This window comes from Canis aureus, chromosome 4 (genome assembly GCF_053574225.1).
Source record: "Canis aureus isolate CA01 chromosome 4, VMU_Caureus_v.1.0, whole genome shotgun sequence".
Classification (NCBI taxonomy): Eukaryota; Metazoa; Chordata; class Mammalia; order Carnivora; family Canidae; genus Canis; species Canis aureus.
In genome coordinates this window covers 85,797,865-85,820,000 of record NC_135614.1, presented here as the reverse complement: position 1 = coordinate 85,820,000, position 22,136 = coordinate 85,797,865, and the positions used below count along the sequence as shown (strand labels likewise).

Here is a 22,136-nt window from a genome sequence, read left to right as displayed (position 1 = left end):
CAATAGAAACCTAATGGTGGAATAATAGGTTCCGTTTTAAGTCCTCCCCTTTTGGACTGGTTTTCTACAAAGCAATAAATAACTGGGACCCTCCTTCACATACTCTTTCTTCTTGGCTTCTAGACATTGATTACTCTAAATTTCCTTTTCCTTTCCTAACATTCTTCCTTAGTCTGCATTACTGTTCTTAAACACTCTGATCTTCCACCATGCCATTCTCTGTGACTCTACTGCTCAGCTAATACCAGCCAACCCCATGGTTTCATCTGTTATGTGTAAATGACGGTTACTCCCACATCTCTCCTGAGGTTTTACATTAAGTCCCCAAAGTCGTATTGAGCTCACATGTACATCCCTCCACTTATCTCAAACTCATAATACTCCAGATCAAAGCTACCATCCTACTGCTTTTCGAACCATCCCTACCTTCTTTATTTGCAATGTCTATGTATGCTCCTACCATTTATCCATTTCCTAAGCCAGAACATAGGGAATCATCTTGTCTCTTTTGTTGCCTTTACTTCGTCATTACAACCTGTCACTGATTCTCTGTGTTTCTCTAAATGTTTTTCCTACTGTTAGTCACTCTCTACATCACTAACAGAATATTGTATCTCAGAGGAAAATCTGATTCTCGCACTGTCTCTAGGGAAAGCATCAACGTATTTTAAGAGCAGTGAAACTCACTACTCCCTGCTGTCACAAACTGTCAGGGAAATGTGTAACCACCCATTAAAGTGTTAAGATCTAAAAAACCAAAAAACAAAACAAAACAAAAACTTTACATTTAATTAGTCAATCTCTGTTTAAACCCCAGATGTGTCAGATTTGAAGGACTGTGCTCTGTAGTCTGCACAAGACCGTAGGGCTCAATCACTTTGAAAAGATCAAATTCTAAATACTTCATTCCCTGCCAACCGACAAATGGTCACTCCTATTTTTACTGAAGACTATGACATAAAACACTTTTCCCAAACAAGCCCATTTCTATCTCTTACTGTCCTACCTTCATATGCTTATTCCTATATTTTCCAACATTACTGTTTATGCAACCCCGGCATAAGATTCACCACTGAATACATAAGTCATCATGTATGTACATTATCTTGTCCCTCCACTAGACTTTGGCCTCCTTGAAAGTGTCAGTGTATCTTTTGCTCCATTCCATTCTACTTTTGCCCTTTGGAGACTAGTTTAGAGCAAAAAAATTAGAAGGTAAGTAGTTTTGAATAATAACTAGCAAGGAAGGATTAATAATACATGTTTGCACAATTTTTAGGGTATTTTGCAAACAAATGCTCCTTTTAAAAATGGAAATTATGTTTCTCTTGAATAGAATGATTTTAGGAAACTGGGGACATTTTCTGGTGACTATTCTTGTTTGGGAATATCAGGTGGATATATTACCTTATAATTAAAAAAAAAAAGGTGTCATTGACAATATACGTCTGAGTTGAGAAAGGCAATTCCTGAAAGGAAAAAAAAAGTGTATTTCTTTGAAACTTTAAAGGATAAGAATACTCCTTAGAACTCCTAAATTAAAATATGAGGATGTCGAAAAAGACTATTTTAGGAAACTACTGTCATGTATGTTCATTTTCCTGATGGCACAAAATAAAAATGGGCCATTATTAGTTTCATGAGAAATATTTTACTGTTCTTTTAAAAAAATATTTTATTTATTTATTCATGAGAGGCACAGAGAGAGAGAGGCAGAGACACAGGCAGAGGAAGAAGCAGGCTCCTCACAGGGAGCCCAATGTGGGACATGATCCCAGGACCGCAGGATCACACCCTGAGCCAAAGGCAGATGCTCAATCACGGAGTCACCTGGGTGTCCCTATTTTACTGTTCTTTTGCTTCATGTATAATCAGGAATATTTTATAGAGAATATGAAAAGTAAGACAAACTGGAGTTTGGAAGTGGAGAAATCCAAAAAAATTACCTGGCTCAAGAGAATGAAGAACAACATTCAAGTAATGAAAATAAGAATGAGGTTTTTTATATCATACAAAAACATGGTGGAGGAGATCTTAATTAGCAGCAATAGATGTAAGGAAAACAGATTTCATTGCCAATGAATTCAACAAATTGCTTTGTAGGAATAAAAAATGAGCATGTCTTCATTAACAAAAGTGTATTTCAAATCAAGGAGATGCTACACCCTGTATCCTTCACTAATAGGACCAGATCCAGATCACTGTATCAGGTTCTGGCCACCAGATTTTCATGGCACCATATGGAAAAGGTTTAAGGGAGAGGGAGTAGGATGATGAAGGTTTACATGAAGATAATTCAGACAAATGAGGAAATCACATGTGGAAGAATTAGACATGTGCTGGGTGGACCAAGGGAAAATTCTAAAGCCGAGTAAGGGAATTACAGAGATAATGACTCTGGCTTGATTCAAGTAATTTTATAATACTCAGATATGGCTTTTGTGGAGTTTTTTTAGAGAGGGAGAAATGTGGGGGAGGGGCAGAGGGAGAGGGAGGGGGGAAATCTCAAGCAGATTCCACTCTCAGCATGGAGCCTGATGCAGGGCTTCAACTCATCACCCTCCGGTCATGACCTGGGCTAAAATCTAGAGTTGGACGCTCAACTGAGCCAACAGGTGCCCTTAATAATCAGATATATTTTATTCATTTTCCATAACTTGAGCTGTCCAATGAAAAGGAAGGATGACCACTCAGTGGAAGATTTGACACATTTATAATTCAACATGGGGCAAAGAGGGGAAAGGTTATAGATATAAAGATACGTAAAATCGAAGTGCCTCCTTAGGAGAGTGTAACTTGTTTTATAGATGGCTTTTGGCTGTCTGGGGGCCATTGTGGGTTGGCTGGGAGCTTGAGAGTAAGAACAAGAAAAGAATGGAGAGCTCCAGACTGCAAAGGGAAAATAACTTGGCATTACTTTAAATGAAATAGAAAGTAAGGAGTGAGGTAGAAAAAATATAAAGAGAAGAACGGGGGACACCTGGGTGGCCCAGTCGGTTAATCGTCTGCCTTCAGCTCAGATCTTGATCCCAGAACCCTGGGCTCCCTTCTCAGCTAGGAGTCTGCTTCTCCCTCCCCTCTCCAGTTGTGCTCTCTCTCTCTCTCTCTTTCTCTCAAATAAACACATAATTTTTTTTTTTTTAAACAGAGTTAAGAACACCTCTGAGGTGCCATAAAACCAGGAACTACACGTTAATGAAGGCACCACAATAAAACCTCTGGTAGTTTGCTGGCTGAAGACATCCCTGACAGGAGTGTCTATAATTTGATGCTTAGCTTGTAGTGTTCCTACGGTGAACTCACACCTATCTTTCCTCAGGTTAAACCCTATTATCCACACAAAATGACTTGATAGTATTGTTGCATTTTGATTTTATTTGTGGAAATCTGGAAAGGAGCTGTGTAGTTCTCAAAAAGAGATAAAGATAAAGATTAGGTCCAGATCCGTGGAATTCAGGAGAAAAAAAGAAGACTTGAGGGCCAGATAGATTGTTCATAAACTGGAAGGAATTTGGGATGCCTGGGTGGCTCAGTGGTTGAGCATCTGCCTTTGGCTCAGGGCATGACCCCAGGGTCCTGGGATCGAATCCTGCTTTGGGCTCCCCATAAGGAGCCTGCTTCTCCCTCTGCCTCTCTCTCTGTGTCTCATGAATAAATAAACTCAAAAAAAAAAAAAAAACTAGAAGGAACTACATGTGGGTATAGTGCTTTTCCAGAAATTCATAAACCCTGTAGAGAAGACGTTGAGTCTCTCATTGCTTGAAACTGGAAAATGGACTGATTTCAAATGAACTCAACTCTGACATTGAACAGGAAGCCGGGGCTGACTTCTGCTTTCTATATAGTCAGTCTGGCCTGCCTGTTACGACCCTATGGACCACATTAGTCCCAAATAATCTCTCTCCCTTCTGAACTCAATTCACTTAATATGTATCATGCACTACTCTGGGTTACACCTCATGGTCTTGGAAACTCCTCTAATCAGGACTGTGGTATTTGCATTTACATGTGCTTGCATTATGTCTCCAGAAATACTTATAAACTGCTAAAGGGCAATATCCATCTTATAAAACATTTTAACTTTACACAATACCTACCTCATGCTTATCCAGGGAGTCCCTAAACAAATGCTTATTGAGTTGATAAATCTCTATAAGCTAGAAACATTGTTTGTGGGAAGATTAGATTAATATCCACAGAGGATCCAAATAATCCACCTTCCTAGTTGTCTCAGAAGTCACTTGCAATTGTGCCTAAATGAAAAATTATTTGAAAACGTAAATTCCAAAAAAAAATATGGCTGTATTAACATGTAGAATTCTCATGCAGAGAAGCTATGTGATTCTGGTTATAATTCTCTCTATCCAAACTTCGGAAGATTATTTGGGAGACAACATAGTTTGATAACACCTACTTCCCTGGTATTAACATGAGGATTAAGGTAGCTTAGACATGTAAGCAGTTAGCATGGTGCTCACATTCTCTGGACTCCATATATATTAGCTATTGTTATTCAATAATAAGTGTCATTTTTATGATTATGATATATGTTTATGATAAAAACATACATGTTTTTATAAAATGTAACAAGTTCTTGTTTAAGTCATACATCAATTTTGAAGTATCATATGGAATATTATCTAGCAATCACTGTAACAGTTAAAAGGAGCTAAAGTTTCAGAAAACACGTTAATTTTATGAAAACCAGTATCTAAACAAATGGCACATGGTTATTGTCCATAATCCAGTGATTTTTTTTTAAAGATCTTATTTATTTATTCACGAGGGACACAGAGAGAGAGAAGGAGGGAGACACACAGGCAGAGGGAGAAGCAGGCTCCATGCAGGGAGCCTGATGCGGGACTCGATCCCGGGACTCCAGGATCAGGCCCTGGGCTGAAGACAGTGCTAAACCACTGAGCCACCCGGGCTGCCCTAATCCAGTGATTAAAACATGGACTTTAACTCCAAGAGGTCTATATTCAAGTTTTTAATTGGCCAATCTATGAGCTTTACAACTTTGAGGACATTATTTAACCTTTTTTTCAACTCAGCTTCCACAAAGGTGACTAAATACAGTTTCTGCTTCAGCTTCTTGTCTAGGTTAAATGAGATAGTGTGTGTAAAGCATGTGGCTCCTGGCATTTAGTGTGCACTTCAAAAAGAGGAGTTGTTATGATCCGTTTGCAGTATTGATTAATCATGTTCTTTTATAGTAATTTTAAACATCACATTTTCTTAGGTCAATCTAATAGGAAAAAAATCACATAGAAATGTGAAGGGTGATAAAACTAATATTGAATTAAAACCTGATAATTTAAATATCAAGAAACCAGTGTCTCAATATTTACAAGCTCAAGGTTTAAAGGTTTTCTACATAGTTTGATATACCTAATAAAGAAAGAAAGCACTTAAAAGTTTGTTGTAGGCTTTCTCCAAAGGTGATAAAATTAATTAGGGAGATGTGCAGTCTGCTGATTCATTTGATTATATATTACTACCCAAAGTGCAAAATTTCCCTGCTAGGTCTGTTGCCTAAAGGAGTTTTGGTTGATTCATCACCTCTTTCACTCAGAGGGTTGATCATTGTAAATGACTTTATTGACCTGTGGCTTGGTTCAGCATCATATGCTCCAGTGAACCAAGCAATAAACAGCTGCTAAGTGCAGGTGAGGAGTCGTCATGGAAAATTCAAGGACTGAATCAGCATTCTCTCTGCCATCAGGCTCCTGTGTTGTCACAGATTTCTAATTTTTTTGTTTGACAAGCATGATTTTTAAAGGGACCTGCGCTAAAATAATATAGTTTCCTATAATATAGTTTCCTATTAGTTTCCTAATATAGTTTCCTTTCAGGACTTCCAGAGAGTTATAGAGACAATCTCTTTTCTGAATTTGTATTCCAAATTCCTGGATCCATAGCCATATGGATATAATAAACCACATTTCTCATAGTTTATTAGGTGTCAGTGGTAAATCTACAGTGAAAAATAACTTGATAAAATAGCATGATATTTAATGTTTGAAATGACATTTTAGGAATCATTTGATGATTTTAAACACTGCAAAAAGAAACCAAATATCCATTAAAAGAAGAATCAAAGGTAATTCAATAGTAGAGAGATCTCAGCTTCCTTCAGTGGTCCTTGCACCAAAGAGCCTTAACAAATTTCCCTAGTTAGAAATAGCCTGACCTTCAGGACAATTCTTGGGTTTGGAGATGATTTAAAAAAAAAAAAAAAGTCTCCATTAAACTAAGTTTGGAATAGATTAGAAATTACGTGATTTTTTTTTCCCCCAAAGGCACACAATAGACATTTTTCAAGTAGATTAATGAATTGAAGAGTTCTAAAATTATATTCAATATCAAGAGAATGAGAAAACAAGTCACAGCTTGGGTGAAAACATTTACAAAAGACATAACTGATCAAGGAACTCTCATCTAAAAATATACAAAAATCTCTTAAAACTCAAGAATTAAAAAAAAAAAGAACAATCTGATTTAAACAGGAGCCAAAGACTAGAGCAGACATCACACAAGAAGGTATACAGATGGCAAATAAGCATATGAAAGATGCTCTACATCATATGTCATTAGAAAAGTGCAAATTAAAATAACGAGATTAGAAAGGCCAAAATGCAGAGCATGAAAACACCAAATGCTGGGGAGGATGCAGAGCAAAAGCAACTCTCATTTATTACTGGTAAGATGTAGAATGGTACAGCCAATTTGAAGACTATTTGTAGATCTCTTACAAAACTAAACTGCTCCTGCCATATGATACAGTGAACAAGTTGAAAACTTACATTCATATATAAACCTCACATGGATGTGTATAGAAGCTTTATTCATAATTGCCAAAACTTCACAACAACTTAAAATATCTTTTTGTAAGTGAGTGATTTGTGGTAGATCCACACACACACAAAAAAAAATGGAATATTAGTCAACATCAAAGGAAATAAGCTACCAAGCCATGAAAGGACATGAAGGAATCCTAAATGCCTCTTACTAAGTGAAAGAAGCCAATTCAAAAAGCCTACTTACAATATAATTCCAACTATATAACTATATAACGTTCTTGAAAAGACAAAACTATGGAGACGACAAAAAGATGAGTGGCAGCCAAAGGTTGAGGGAAAGGATGAAGAAGTAGGTGGACCAGAGAGGATTTAAAAAGAAAAAAAAAGAAGTATGTAGTAAAAGATGATTGATTTCCTTAATCTAAATAATTCCAGGTTTATAATTTAAGAAGATATATATATATATATATATATATATATATATATATATATACATTTATTATTTTTTACTCAAAAATTCAAAACAAAATGACAGCCCGCATTTTTATTTGAAAATATGAATTCTAAGATCTCATGCTAAGGCCTGCACCAAATCTCAAATCGATGCCATGTTTACAACAATATTCAAAGATTTTCTGATAAATTTAGAAAATGTTAATTATAAAATCCACAGGTAGAAGACACAGTCTTATAAAAACTAGAGATAGATAATAGAAAAAAAAAATAGGTGACCTACTTTGCTCACAATCCAAAGGGTAAAGGAATTTGGTGGGAATGGATTTTTTACTCATCATAGTTAATGTATGTAATGAAATTTTGAAGGAAGAAAGAGAAAGTAGTATAGTTTTAAAATTGCTTGGGGACAAGGAACAATAGGAGCTTATTGTTATACACAAAGGCATACTAGATATTTTTCACTAATACCTAGAGTCTTCTCAGAATCAAAGTGGAGAATATTTGAGGAAACACTTTAGAACAGTCTTATATACCTCAATTGTTAAGTAAAATGTAAAATGGCTTATTAATTAATTTTAATAATATGAAAAACATAAAGGCATGATTACCAAAAATTAAGTCAGAATGCTTATGTAAAAATAGAAAAACATATGAGCTCCATGGAATAAAAAATAGGTTTACCTCATAGATTAGCTAATTTTGTTTAATACTCCTCAATCTTTTTTTTTTATTTTTTTATTTTTTATTTTTTTTAATACTTCTCTATCTTTACTGTGCCTATGAATCACTCGGGGATATTGCGAAAAATGCAGATACTAAATTGGCTAACTTTGGTTTACTTCATTCATTTCTAACAAGCTCCTAATTAATCTCAGTTCTACTCTAACCTTGAACAATCTTTCTACAATGCCTAGGAAACCAAATTCCAAAGTGGCCACAAGGTCTGACTTCAGCTGAGGTGATTATTAGTACACTATTCTTTAACCGGAGAGCAAAAATGCACATGACTTTGCAATAAATAATATATTTTTAAAGATATTTATTTATTTGCTTATTTATTTATTTATTTATTTATTTATTTATTTATTTATTTATTTATTTATTTATTTATGTGAGAAACACAGAGAGGCAGAGATACAGGCATAGGGAGAAGCAGGCTCCCTGCAGGGAGCCCGATGTGGGACTCGATCCCAGGACCCCAGGATCACGCCTTGGACCAAAGGCAGATGCTCAACTGCTGAGCCACCCGGGCATCCCAACAAATAATATTCTTATTTTCCTACTACTATACAGCTGACAAAGGGAGGGCAGGGTCGTGTGGGGTAAAGCAGAGTGGCGTCAACAGAAAGTGTGTTCTCACGTTAAGGTTGTGAAAGCACTTGCATGAAGATATCGCCTAAACAGAGTCCAAAGTTTAGAAGTTGAAACATTCTAGACAAAAAACAGTTTTTTGCTTGTTGGAGGAACATTCTGAGGTACCCTTAAAATCATCGAGAGAATGGGTTCTGTTTTTATATTTTTTGAATATGCATCCACCGGTCTTGAGTCTCTCTTTGATACTCCTCCGTTTAATTATTGACAAGAAGGTCAACTTTCTTAAATAAATGAAATAAAATTAGTAGACTACTGAAATGCTAGTGAATATCTTTGTAATTAGCATTCATTGGATTCGAAAACCTTCTGTTGCTGTAAGTTCAGATACCCAATCACAAGCCTCAGTTGAGCAGCTGGAAGTGACAGATCCAAAGTGTGCTTAGCATGCATAAAATACCAACTGGTATGTTGAGGAAGTTCGATTGCTTTAGGCAACTCATTCATTTATATTAGACCCAATACAGAAGTGGTCCCAGCGGAGCTCCGTACACTCCTGTTTTTAGCCAAAACAAAATGGAACTCTCACCAGACTCAGGCTACAATTTAAGATGAGCAAGGCCTGTGGAGAAGCTTATATCCATTATATTTCCCCGCATTGTGCAGTTACAGGCAGGACCCCGAGTACATGGATTCTATTACCAATGTTTAAGAGAACTACTTATATATTTTAGGCAAATCAGACCATATTACTTCATGAATTAAAAGCACTTAGACTTACCCACGAGGCCCATATTCCTGAGCATAATACATCTTATACTTTGGTAACCTGTTTGCTTATTTCTCCAGAGCCAATAGCCCTCGTTTCCTCATAATAATCCCATATCCCAGGCATGCCAGGCTGCGTTCACTTCCCCTGAGCCTCCATGGCCACTTAGAATATCCTCCCTCTTCCCACAATTCTTTCATTCATTCTTCTCACCATTTTAGAGACAACTCAAACGTCAAGCTCTCTGAGATCCTTTCTCAGATTGCAAAGAAAAAATAATTGACCTCTTCTTTATTGTCTCCCACATTTTGCAAAGCATCTTGCTTTACTATGCTTACTTGTATATTTATTTATTTGTAATTGTGGCATACTGTATTATGTCTGTCATTTTGGAGGGCATAAAATTCTCCCAAAGTTTCACTTGACTCTTTCCCCAGTAATATCTTTTCTCTCTTTTTTTTTTTTTAAGAGAGATGGGGAGCACAAGCATGGGGGTGGGGGGAGTAGGGGCAGAGGGAGAGAACACAGGGCTCAATCTCAGGACCCTGAGATCATGACCATTAAAACATGTTGTCGTTGTATATATTAAGTAAAATTCTAGTAGTAACAGCATGATCAATTGGCTAATAGCAAGAATTCCTACAAGTCAAAACATACTGATTGGTAATTTATTCCTATTGTTTAATTATAACTTAATCATCTTAGCCTTGGTGTTTATCTACTTGGCTTCTATTACTCTTAAATCCCTCTATATCAGATAGATATATCTCAACGGTGACAAATGAAGACTCACTGGTGACACCTTCCACCCTGATGTTTGAGGTAGTTCTTGAAATGCCTCATATCCTGGCCTCTTATTGATCTTTCAATGTCTTCTGAAGACAGTGTCCTTTGAGTCCTCTAGGGGGGAGGGAGTCAGAAGACAGTAGGGGTAGCACATAATAAACCTGCTCCAACACTCTTATCTCTCCAAGTCTTTGCATTCTTTCTTCTATGTTATGATAAATAAGTTACAGCATTCCAACCTCCTTGGATGAAGGTGACAGTTGAGTATATATTTTAGTCAACCAGCCAATGTAACTGCTAGTGCAACTCTCAGATGGGCAATCAAACCTATTAAATATAGAGTCCCTGTTAGGTGCGCCCATAATAATAAACTCAGCCCAACCCATTAATATATCGTGGCATCCTTTGTCTAATTCTCTTAGAATACATTACTCCACATACCCCCTGGCTTTTTGCTGGTATCATTTAGCAAAATCTTGCAATTATTTTGAAGGATGTGTTACCTCCTCTTAGGTCAGATTTTACATGTGTTCTTCTCAAGTACGCTGAGCTCTAGAAGAGCTCTGACTCTTATTATGGGTCAGGAGATAATAAAGGAGGACAGTGAGTCTTGAGGAAACTGGCAACCTTTGCAGGGCAAATCCCTCCAATGAATTATTAGGGGATCATCAAGCAACGGAAGGCTAATCTTCTCCAAAGAAGTAAGGCTTCTTCAGCTAATGAGAAAGGATTTCAAGTTTCCCAGCTTAATCCAAACCCACTCAGATAGACTTCAAAGCTTTCTAATTTTCTTGCAATAATTCGATCTAACAATTTAAAGTCATGGGTTTCTGTAGGTGTTTTGTTCCTTTGTTCATCTGTAAGTTCTCAAGAGTGGTTAAAACAATCATTCCATCTTACAGCCTTGTAATCACCATTACGAACAAATCATGAAGGACAGAAATTCTGGAGTTTTACTTTAGAGTTTGGAGTTTTACTTTGTCACAGGGAAACATGATTGGTTATTTGGCTAATCTGGAAGCCGCCGCACATTGTATAGATTACCGGTGCCCTATTTACCAGTAGCAGAGTTTCATATTGTGCTCAGACTCAGGGACATGATCAAACCTATTCCCCAGACCCAATGTCGGTATCCCACTCCATTGTTGGTGTCAACTCTTCTTGCATCAACCTCAAGCATCAACTGTTTATTCAGTCATTATTGATCAGGAGAACTGAAATCACAACACTTATTTTAACAGAAAGTTGAATATGCATCTTGGAGAACGGAAAAAATGCAAGTTGTAAGCAGTAAAGTAAAAACAAGTTAGTCAATGATGGAAGCAGCCGCCAACCTTAGGGCCGAGGGAACAGAATTCTTGGGTTTCTTTCAGATTCAAATAAAGGTTTTATAAAAAGTGACATGGACAAACCTCTAATTTATACTCTTTGTCTTGAAGTTTTCCCCCTCCCTCTTTAAAAAAAAAAAAAGATCTAAAAAATAATAAAAAATTAAAAAATTAAAAAAAATAAAACAAAGATCTTTGAGATGTTCTCTTTTCTCAAGGACAGCTACTTCTTATTAATGTTGCAAGAGCCTTAAAAATGGAGAAGATGCCCCTTGGTGGCCGAGAGAGGGCACTGCCTGCCAGGTGCGACCATCCGAGGGTGCAGGAGAGGCTGGTCCTGTGAGGATCAGAAGCCCCTGGAAACAGCGAGCAAATGTTGGCTAAATCAGCTGTTGCTGGTGAGGTGAAGAACCCTGTGAGATCCCGCTGACAACAGCAGCAAGCAGAGGAAAGGGAAGGGTCTTTGCCATCCTCCTGCCTTCCACCTCGCTCTAGCACATTCTTGGCCCGAATCAAACAGGAAACCAGCTGGGAGAGAAGAAATGCTGTCTCGAGGGCCTCTGTCCCCACATTAGAGAATGGAGGGCCAATCTGGGAAGTCAAAAGAAAACCTTCAAGTGTTTAATTGCTGCCATGGTTTTATTTCTTGTCTCCTAGATGGGAAACCCCTAATCTAGTCTTGATAGGTCTTTGTAGCCCCTCAGGCAGTTAAGAATAAAATGTCACACCTATTAGCTGCCCAGCAAGGTGTTTTGACTGCCTGAATGAACGAGAGTAAGAAGATATGTTAGATGTTTTGGGAGCACTGTGGGTTCAGGAACATTCAATATAAATAGCAATCCTGCTGTTCTTTTTATGTCTGTGATTATGTCAGTCACTCTTTCAAGCTTTTTACCTGTATGATCTCATTGAGCCCTCAGATCACCCTAGAAGATAAATATCATTATTTTTCTTATTATGTAGAGGATGAAACACGGGCATACAGATGTTAACTACAAACAAAAAGATTCTCTGTGGTTCTAGAGTAAGAGAGGTGACACAACATGACATTTGATTTTTTGTTGTTGTGTTTTTTTTTTTTGTTTTTTTTTTTTTAATGTGCTTCAGGGACAGAAAGACCTGGATTTGAAATTCATCTCACCATTCCCCTTTTCCCTTTATCAAATGAATTTCAAAATCGAGCTTCAGAAAATTTATTCTGGAAAACTTCTAGTGTTCTCACTGATAATTTTGCTGCTATGGGTCACAGTGTTCTGTCCTCAGTAGATTTAAGGAACAGTTTATCAAGGAGTATTCTTGGCAACGAATTGAAAAGTTCTCTAGTTCCGGCCAAGAAGTTAAAGTTATATTGATTTATGACAGAAGCATTCGATAACTAGATGGTAGACATGATACTCTGGGTACCTCTATCAGCCAACAACTAAACTTTATGAAAAAGAATATTAAAAGCACAATAAATTATTAAATGAACGTCAAGAAAGGGCATTGCAGAATATAAGTCAATTTATAAGGAATAAATACGCCGACATACACAGTAACTCACAAAGGAGATGGTGGCACGGAGGACAATGACATCTTAAATGCTTTTCCAGTCTGTTCTTATGCAGGAATCTAAACATCTTCAGAAACCAGTGGTTTTATTTATGCCTCATATACACTCTTATCTCTGTATTGTTTCAAGAAACCTTCCAAAATTTAATTAGCATGTTAGCAAAACAGCACAATCCTTTGGCTCTCATTTCAATACCTTTTAAATTCAAATCCATGCCCCAAAAGGGAGCATATACACATCTCCACCTTGTACTCTCTGCCTAAAAGTGCTCTCTTACCGAATACTTTAAGTTTTATTTTCTGAGACATCTCTGATGATATACATTGCATAATGACCCCATATCCATCCAAGGTGCTTTCTATCTGTAAGGGTTGTATGCATAGTAGTTTACCATAATACAAGTGGATGTTGTTTCAATGAGAATTCAGGAGAGTAGGTGCAGAGCAGGTCAGCGGCATGGATATAAGTTTTATAAGATCAACCCATCCGTCATGAGATGATTAGAACACAAGGCCTTTAAGCCCACTGCATTGCCCTCCTTTAAAAAAATATATAATGAAAGGACAGAAGACGAAAAGGATATTGGAGACATAGAAATATTCTCAAAAATCATTTACATATTTTGTGCTAATAAGAACATTTAAAAAATTTATTCCTTCAACTCATAGACATTAATGGGTAGCATGGACAATGCATGTTGTTTACTGGAAAAAAAAATAAAGGATTTTCTTTCTATTCCTGAATCATATAGTTTGAATAGAAGGATATGGTACAGACCCAATAAATGTTTAGTTAATAATGCAAGGTCTTATGTGATTAAAGTTAAAGGAATTCTCAAGGATTTGTAGAAAGATGGGTAAGGTTTGAATCTCTGGAGAAGGCAATAAAGATAAATTAAATCAAGATCATCAGAGGCAAACATTGAGGATACTTTGGGGGAGAAGGAAAATACAGTTTAGCTTGAGCTCAGGGTAATCAGCAATAATGTCAGAAATTTTGGTTGAGGCCAGATTATGAAGAATCTCAATCTGCCCAAGGATTCTGGATTTTTTTAAAGATTTTATTTATTTATTTGTTATTTATTTATTTATTTATTTATTTATTTATTTATTTATTTATTTATCAGAGAGAGAGAGAGAGAGAGAGAGAGAATGCACATGCACAAGCAGGCAGAGCTACAGGCAAAGGGGGAAACAGGTTCCTTCCTGAAGAGGGAGCCCAACAGTAGGGACTCAATCCCAGGACTCTGAGATCATAACCTGAACTGAAGACCAACCCTTAGCCTAATGAGCCACCCAGGCATCCCTTAAGATTTTTGGATTCTTCCAAGTGATCTGAAGCCAGCCTTTTCCAGCCACCAGAGAAATATGGTTAGAAAGTATATTATGGAATATAAAATGCTGAATTCTGCTCCTTAGTTCAATCACAGTGCTCTAAAAATAGACAGTGAGGGGGGCCCGGGTGGCTTAGTGGTTTAGCACTCTCCTCGGCCCAGGGTGTGATCCTGGAGACCCGGGATCGAGTCCCACGTCAGGCTCCCTGCAGGAAGCCTGCTTTTCCCTCTGCCTGTGTCTCTGCTTCCCTCTCTGTTTGTCTCTCATGAATAAATAAATAAATAAATCTTAAAAAAAATAGACAGTGATTGTTGCTATCTTGATAATTGACAAATGTGGGATTGAATTATTTGATTGCTCTAATTTACTCATTCATTCCACCAGAGCCCTAAATGATGAATGGCAAATATGTTACAAATACGGACTCCCTTGCCTTCCCTCCAAATGCACACACATCCTGTTCTACAAAAGAAAAAAGAAAAAAAAAAAAAAAAAAAAAGAATTGACAAGGAATCATTACCAGTTAGTTATGGACATGTCTCCTGAAGACCCGTGATGTACCTTAGAATTATTCTCCACACAGCAGAAGCAGTTATTACAAATCAAAAGCACTCCTGAAAACAGCAAGATTGGGATGCCTGGGAGGCCCAGCGGTTGAGTGTCTGCCTTTGGCTCAGGGCATGATCCTGGAGTCCCAGGATCAAGTCCCACATCAGGCTCTCTGCAGGGAGCCTGCTTCTCCTCTGCCCCCCTGCCTCTCTCATGAATAAATAAATAAATTATTTTAAAAATAAAAGAAAACAGCAAGATAAACTACCTATCTATTAGAATGACTAAAATCTATAACACTGACAACACCAAATTGGGATGTGGAGCAGGGATGTGGAGCAATGGGAATCCTTATTTATTGCTGGTGGGAATGTGAAATGGTATTGCCATTTCCAAGGACAGTTGGGCAAACTAAATACAGTTTTGCCATATGAACAAACAATCATGCTTATTGATATTTACCCAAATGAACTAAAAACTTATGTCCACACAAAAACCTGCACATAAATATGTGTAGTGGCTGTATTCATAACTGTCAAAATTGGAAGCAATTAAAATGATCTTCAGGAGGTGAATGAATAAATAAATTGGTGAATAAGTACAATGGGATGTTTTTCAGCAATATAAGGAAGTGAGCTACCAAGCCCCCCAAAGACACGGAGAAACCACAGGAAAAGGCACCTTGGAAGTGAAAGAAGCCAACCTTTGAAAAGACCACCTGCTGCATGACTCCAACAACATGAAATCCTTGTAAAGACAGTTGGAAGATCAGAGGTTCTAGGGGAGGGAAGATAGGAGGAAGGGAAAGAGAAAAACCTATAGAGTTGGAGTACAGGGGAATTTAGAGCAGTGAAAGTGTTCTACACGTAACTATAATGGTGGGTACATGTCGTTATCCATTTGTCAAAACCCAAGGAATATACAATAATAAGAGTGAACCCTAAGGTCAACTATGGACTTCAGCTAATGTGATTTGTGAGTAATGGTTCCTTCATTGTAATAAACGTCCCACAGGAAGGCAAGATCATCACAAAAGGGGAAACTAGCAGGGCAGGGGAGATGGAGGTAAGGGCGTATATGGGAACTCTATGTTCTTGCTTCTCATTTGTCGGTAAACCTAATACTGATCTAAAAATTCACATCTATTCATTAAAAAAAAAAATGTACGTGGCATAGATGTTGGAAACCCATTTGCCACACCTGCTCTAAAATGCCAGTCATCATACACTACGGTTTACTATTGGATCGTCTATGATTTTCTTGATTTCTGCCAAGCACGGGTGTGAGTAGATAACTGGAGATGAGCAGCCTTTGTAGATCTTCGAGACAAGAGGTAACGTCCTTATTTCTACCTATATATGATCTACTCTATAATTAATAAAATATATGTATTGGTCTAATAATACATTATTTTCCACTAGTGTCAGTGATTCTGAATCCAAATCCTCTCATTTACTATTTAGAGCGACTGGAAGCCAGTAAACAGCAAAGTTTAAGAATTCAGACACATGACTCAAGACACGGTCTAATGGACTGAATACACCAGCCATTAGAAAAGGCATAATATGGATCCACCTAAGGCCAAAGCTAAGCAAATTCTAATATAAAATATCTAGAGATAATCAAATGGTCTGGATATGTGTGTGAATGTATGGTGGGGGGGTGAACAGTGAGGATAATATATTAAGGTCGGAATGGAAAATACAGAACACGTCACACAGTAGAACTGACTATATTTTTGTATAATTCAACTGCTACAAAAGCAATGACATCCCTATGCACACAGACAACTCTACCCAACTGTGCACACATATAGTTTCAGAAAGATGAACAGTCCTAGGAGGGCTTTTGGAGAGTGTAACTCAGTTCATTGGTAAGTGCAACAATGATAAATATAAACAAACCTATGCTTTCTAATTATTAACATCATCCATCTTAGCCCATTAGGTCAAACTCAACAGGACAGAGCTATCTCACTTCCTTTGGAAACTTGATGTTAGGCCATTACATCAGTCGTTACCTATTACTCATTTGCCTACTTTTCACATTTCTCTCATACCACGTGACATAGGGAACTGCTACACTTCAGGGGCATGATTTCCACTTCTTCACCGTTAAATGGAAAACATGAATATTTAACTTGCATCGTTATATTTATCTCTTGGGTAAAATCCAGCAACATAAATCATGTACAGCCAAGGCATTCCCATTTACTTATCTATTTTCAATGTCGGCCCTTTTCTCCATTGTCAACGCTATTCTAACTTTAAGAGAAAAGAAAGATGACCTCTTATTAGAAGAAACCAAGCCCTTAAAATATTTTTCATACTTGTTACCTAAAACTGGCAGCCGGAAGATCCCCATTCAGGTCTTATTACCAGGTCATTCACATTACTGAGAGCTAACTTTGTGAGAAAGAACTGCATTCGGATGTATACCAGCCTGTTCCAGAAGGACTTGGAATGATCCCCACACAACTAGTTGTATTGAAAATTTACCCTCTTCAATGTATGTAGGCTTCCAAAGAATAAAATGCTTGCATGCTTACTTCCAAAGTACCAGTAAAGGAAATACCTGTGCCCTGTTCAGCTCCTCATCTTATTTAAGCAATGATTCTTTACGCTGATACATCAGGTTGCCGATCAATGCTGGATTGGAATTCCATGATTCACTGCCCCCAACACGTCCCCCTCTTTCACTTCCCAAAAGAAAGGTCTCTCACAAGCCCATGCCAGCTCTCAGTCTTTCCAAGGGGATAGCATCCTTTGATAAAAGTCCTCGACCCACTAACTAGAGTGCTGCTGCACAGAGACATTAAGTGTTGACTGATCCCCAAACAAGTTATACCATCAGGGGGCATCTGTGGCTGCTGTGGCTGTGGGAGGGATGTGATTCCATTCAGTGAGAAAGTCTGGCTTTCAAAGTGACGCAGGAAAACACTCTCCCCCCACCCAACTCGGCTGCCTGCATCACCCTCTGTGTATATTCATGAAAACTTCATTTACTGTGATAAAGGAAAAAAAAAAAATCAGAATTTAAAAATACGTGCCCTGCATGCATATGGCTCATGAAAGCATCCTATTATTTCCAATTCGCCCATGTCTATTTTTGCAGAAAACAAGTCATATTCTTTTGGCTGCCTGCTGTTCTCTTCTGCTGAAAGCAAATTGCAGGTGAGCCCAGAGTCACTCATGCTCTCAGATATTTGCAGATGATTGCGAAGGAACTTTCTTCCCTGCAGCTTTCCCATACTTTAACATCTCTCATGATACTTGCTGCATAACACATCATCTTTAAACGGGTCTAACGCTGGCCACTTCGCTATTGTGAACCTTTGTTATTTCCAAAGATAGAGCATTTTATTATACAAGGTAATTCTAAAGAGGATAAATTGAGACGGCATAGGATAAATTCGCTTTCCCATGAAAACAGGAAATTCTTATGAATCTGAAATGCTTGCCTGTGGAAAGGAGAAGTAAGCTACTTCTAGCACCACTTATATTCTAAACACAGGGAAAATGCTTCAAGAAAGCTGTGTAATCTCTCTCGGTGGTTTGCTGAGTATAATGTAGGAAGAAAGAGCCCCCTAATGGTTCAGATACCTATAAAAACAGAAGATACTCTCTTGATTCTTTTTGGTTCACTACGGCTCAAGTGAGTCATCAACAACCATACCTGATACTATGGGAGTAAACAGAAGGTAGGATAAAGGGTCAAGTGGAGCCTTCCCCAAAATGCAAAGAAAAGTAAAAACCAAAAATTGATTAAGGAAGCTGCTATACGTGATGCCTCTATGACGCTAGAGCACTCGTGAGCCTTGATCCTGCTTGCTGGGTGCAGGAGACATGTTCATTATGTGCCTGCAAGTCTAAAATGTGATTTAAAAATGAATTTATTTTGTTTCCAATCATGGCACAACATCCTATTAAGAAGATTGGGGAACTAAATCTCTCACAGGAGTAATTACAGAATTTTTAAGATAAAACAAAAAAAGAGAGAGATAGGAGAGAGAGAGAGAGAAACACTTAGGATAAGCTGAGAGGAATGCATAAGTGCAAGAGGCACACAGTTCAGAAAAGACTTTAAAACTCTTTCTAAAGGAAAAACCTGCCCGTTCATAGAAAAAAAATAAGTATGGATGCTTACATCCACCTATGCTAAAATATTAATGGTCTCATAAAAAACACACAATGCAACTAAGAATTAGTTTTCTGCTTGGTGAAAACCTCAATATAACCCACCGGTAAGTGCTATAAGGTAACTGGACTGTATAACTAGGTTAGACACCTAAGATTATTGCAACAAAGGCTATGGAATTTTAAATAACTGTGCATTAAATTTAAACATGAGTAGAGGAGTTAGGTAAATCTTGATTATATCCTTCCTTTGAGCAGATATATCAGACTGTTTGTAGAAACAATAAAATGGAATTAAGAGCACGATTAAGAGCACGATTAAGATTAAGAGCACGATTAATTAAGAGCACGATTTTGGATACATTGGGTAAAAAGGTAACATCATTCTTGATATGCAAATCAATAGTTAAGCCAGATTATGATAGGCTTATGACAAAGGCTATGTGAGGATTTGATATAATACTTGCACATATATGCAATATATATAAACTCTTGCTTTATAAACTCTCTCTCTCTTTACATATGAATATATGTATATATATTTGGTCCTCAGCACTTGTCACCTTCCTCTGTCAATAGTTTGGTATTAATTTTTCGAACATAATACTCAAAAGAGAGGCATATAATTGTTTTGTCAAAATGATTTGATTAAAAATATGAAATATCCTCTAATACATATTTCTATGCTTTCAGACAAACTGCCCTTTACAAAATTTTATGACAATTATCCCCTTCCGATCTGGTGGTGTCAATGTGAATATCTGGGTAGCTATAATATCTATACTATTATGAGGCATTCAAACCTCATCCCACACTGAAAAGACAAAATAGAGGTCATGAAAAATCGTGTTTTTCACATATGTAGTTCTATGCAACAGACAAGCAAGGGTTAAACACAGATGCAGATGCAGGCATTCAGGGTGTGTAATATTCCTAACTTCGGCTAGGCCGGCTCCCCAGGGTACAGGCAATCTTGCTATTATTTGAAACGCTGAACAACATATTAAAAAGTTTTGCCGACCTATCGCAGCTGGCAGTTTGATCTTTGATTAGTGACTCAGGGAACTTCACTCAAAACCACAATCCGAGGAGCTCAGGATAAAATATCTCTCCGTATTGACCCAAAAGCCAATAAGTGGACATCAAAAATCCCATAGACCATGTTCGTTCCAGGAGGGATGGAGTTCATCATTCGTGTCTGATATGACCATGCTGCCCATTTAGCAACCGACCTGTAAACCTAAGGTCAAGCAGCAACATCAGTACTGCATTGCCCCAGCCTGCTGTGTCTGTGCCATCCAATCTCTTCCTTCCCTTAAAAGAGAAAAAAAAAAAAAAATCCCGTTCCCAGCAGAGGCTTTAATATGTGCAAAGTTTCTTTATATTCACAGACACTGGTCCAGCATACACCATCACTGACACTTAAAATATTGATGGAGCTGACTGCAGCTCTAGCAATGGACTCTAGAAGAGCTGCACGTCTCCAGAGGCACATTTCTTAGCCTTAGCCCAGTACTTTAAGACCCAATGCTGGCCGTCAATAACTCAGCTATAATAAGGTGGCAGTCTAAGGTCACATCATTTAAGACACATCATGCTTATGTTCAAGAGTTAAGATTGTAAAGGACAGATACAGAAAAAAAAAAAAAAAAAACAACTGACAGTCACTGAAAGCACTGTAGCTCCTACGTCCGCATGAAATGGGATAGTACACAGTTAACACGGTCACCGTCTTCGGGGATCTGCTATTTTCTTCATAAAGTTGTTGAACAGCTAAGAACAATATAAGTGAACATATCTTAAGGCTGTCCCCCGAAAATGCTCCTTTTCATGTGTATTTTGCTTCTGTCTTTCTTTCTTTCTTTCTTTTTTTTTTTTTTTTTCCCAAACAGAGTACCTGCTATATAAACTTACCATCTAGTGATCTTAGAAATAAAACTTATCTGGACCCGGAGATAAAATCGCAAATACATTCATAGAAACATGTCTGAACACATTCCTCAATCCACATGCCTGTGCCTGGCATCGACTCTAAGACATCCCCAAAAACTCAGTTTTTAAAGCATGCAAAGCTACGATATATGTTACTGTGAATGACTAAAAAGCAATCAGAGATTTAAAATAAATAATAATAATAATAATAATAATAATAATAATAATAATAAATTTCCTTACCTGGAGCATGTGAACTGTTTTCTGTTCGTTTCTGGAACAAAGTGGGGCTGGAGAGGGGACTTGCTTTTTTTGTTGTTGTTTTCTTTTTCTTTTCAAAATCCTCTTTAAGGATGCAGGAGTGAGATGAACTATTATTCCAAGGTGAAGTCTTTTCTCTCTTGCTGGAAGCTGACAGCCTCTTGTAAAAGAAAAGGCATCTCAGTAAGTTGTTGACTGAGGAAGGAGGCAGCGAGCTCAGGGCAGCAGCAGTCACATCGTGATGCTCTGAAACGTGCACTGCCTCCTCCCCACCTTGCGTCCCTCCCTCCCTCCCTATCTCCCTCCCTCCCTCTCTCTCTCTCTCTCTCTCTCTCTCTCTCTCTCTCTAAGCTCCTGCTCTTGCTGCTGCTGCTGCTGCTGCTGCTGCTGCTGCTGCTGCTGTGTAATCAATCCAGCCTGTCTGGAGCTAATAGTCCTCTATTTAACCAGCCAATCGATAGCAAGGATGCCGCTGCTCGTCCCAGGAGCCTTCTCCAAGAGTGCTCCAAACAGTAAGAGTTTTGCCAGAAGCTTAAGGAAGTATTTTGCATTATTCCCTCTCCCTTAGGGGTAGGGTTTCGGAGGGCACAGGCTCACAGCAAGTTTAGCGTGATCGCAGATTGTGGCATCTTTAAAAGGTACCCCTTCTCGTCCTGCCTGCAGCAATTCATGACCACACACCTGCTAGTCCCCCTCATTTACAAATTACCACAGAGATGCACTCTGTTAAAATCTTTCCAAGTTCGATACATAAGGAAAAAAAAAATCCCAGAGGGAGAAAAAAAAAATTGCAATATACTGACAATTTTTTTGTTTTGTTTTGTTTTGTTTTCTGGCCAGAAACTCTGCCTTCATTAACCTGTATGGATGGGATCCTTAAAGAAAACCCCATTACGTTGATGGATGTGAAAAAAGTATT

General features: G+C 37.8%; 1 protein-coding gene across 5 annotated transcripts in view; it reads right to left on the bottom strand.

The window, feature by feature from the left end:
- CDH18 (cadherin 18) overlaps nt 1-21,476 on the bottom strand; it is a 951,119-nt gene extending 929,643 nt beyond the window's left edge. For 3 of the 5 annotated variants that reach the window (XM_077896372.1, XM_077896374.1, XM_077896375.1), the window contains exon 1: nt 21,200-21,476. The gene's annotated coding sequence lies outside the window, so the exon portion shown is untranslated. The remainder of the gene's footprint in view (nt 1-21,199) is intronic. The other 2 variants (XM_077896368.1, XM_077896367.1) reach the window with 1 other exon arrangement.
- Between the last annotated feature and the right edge of the window lie 660 nt (nt 21,477-22,136).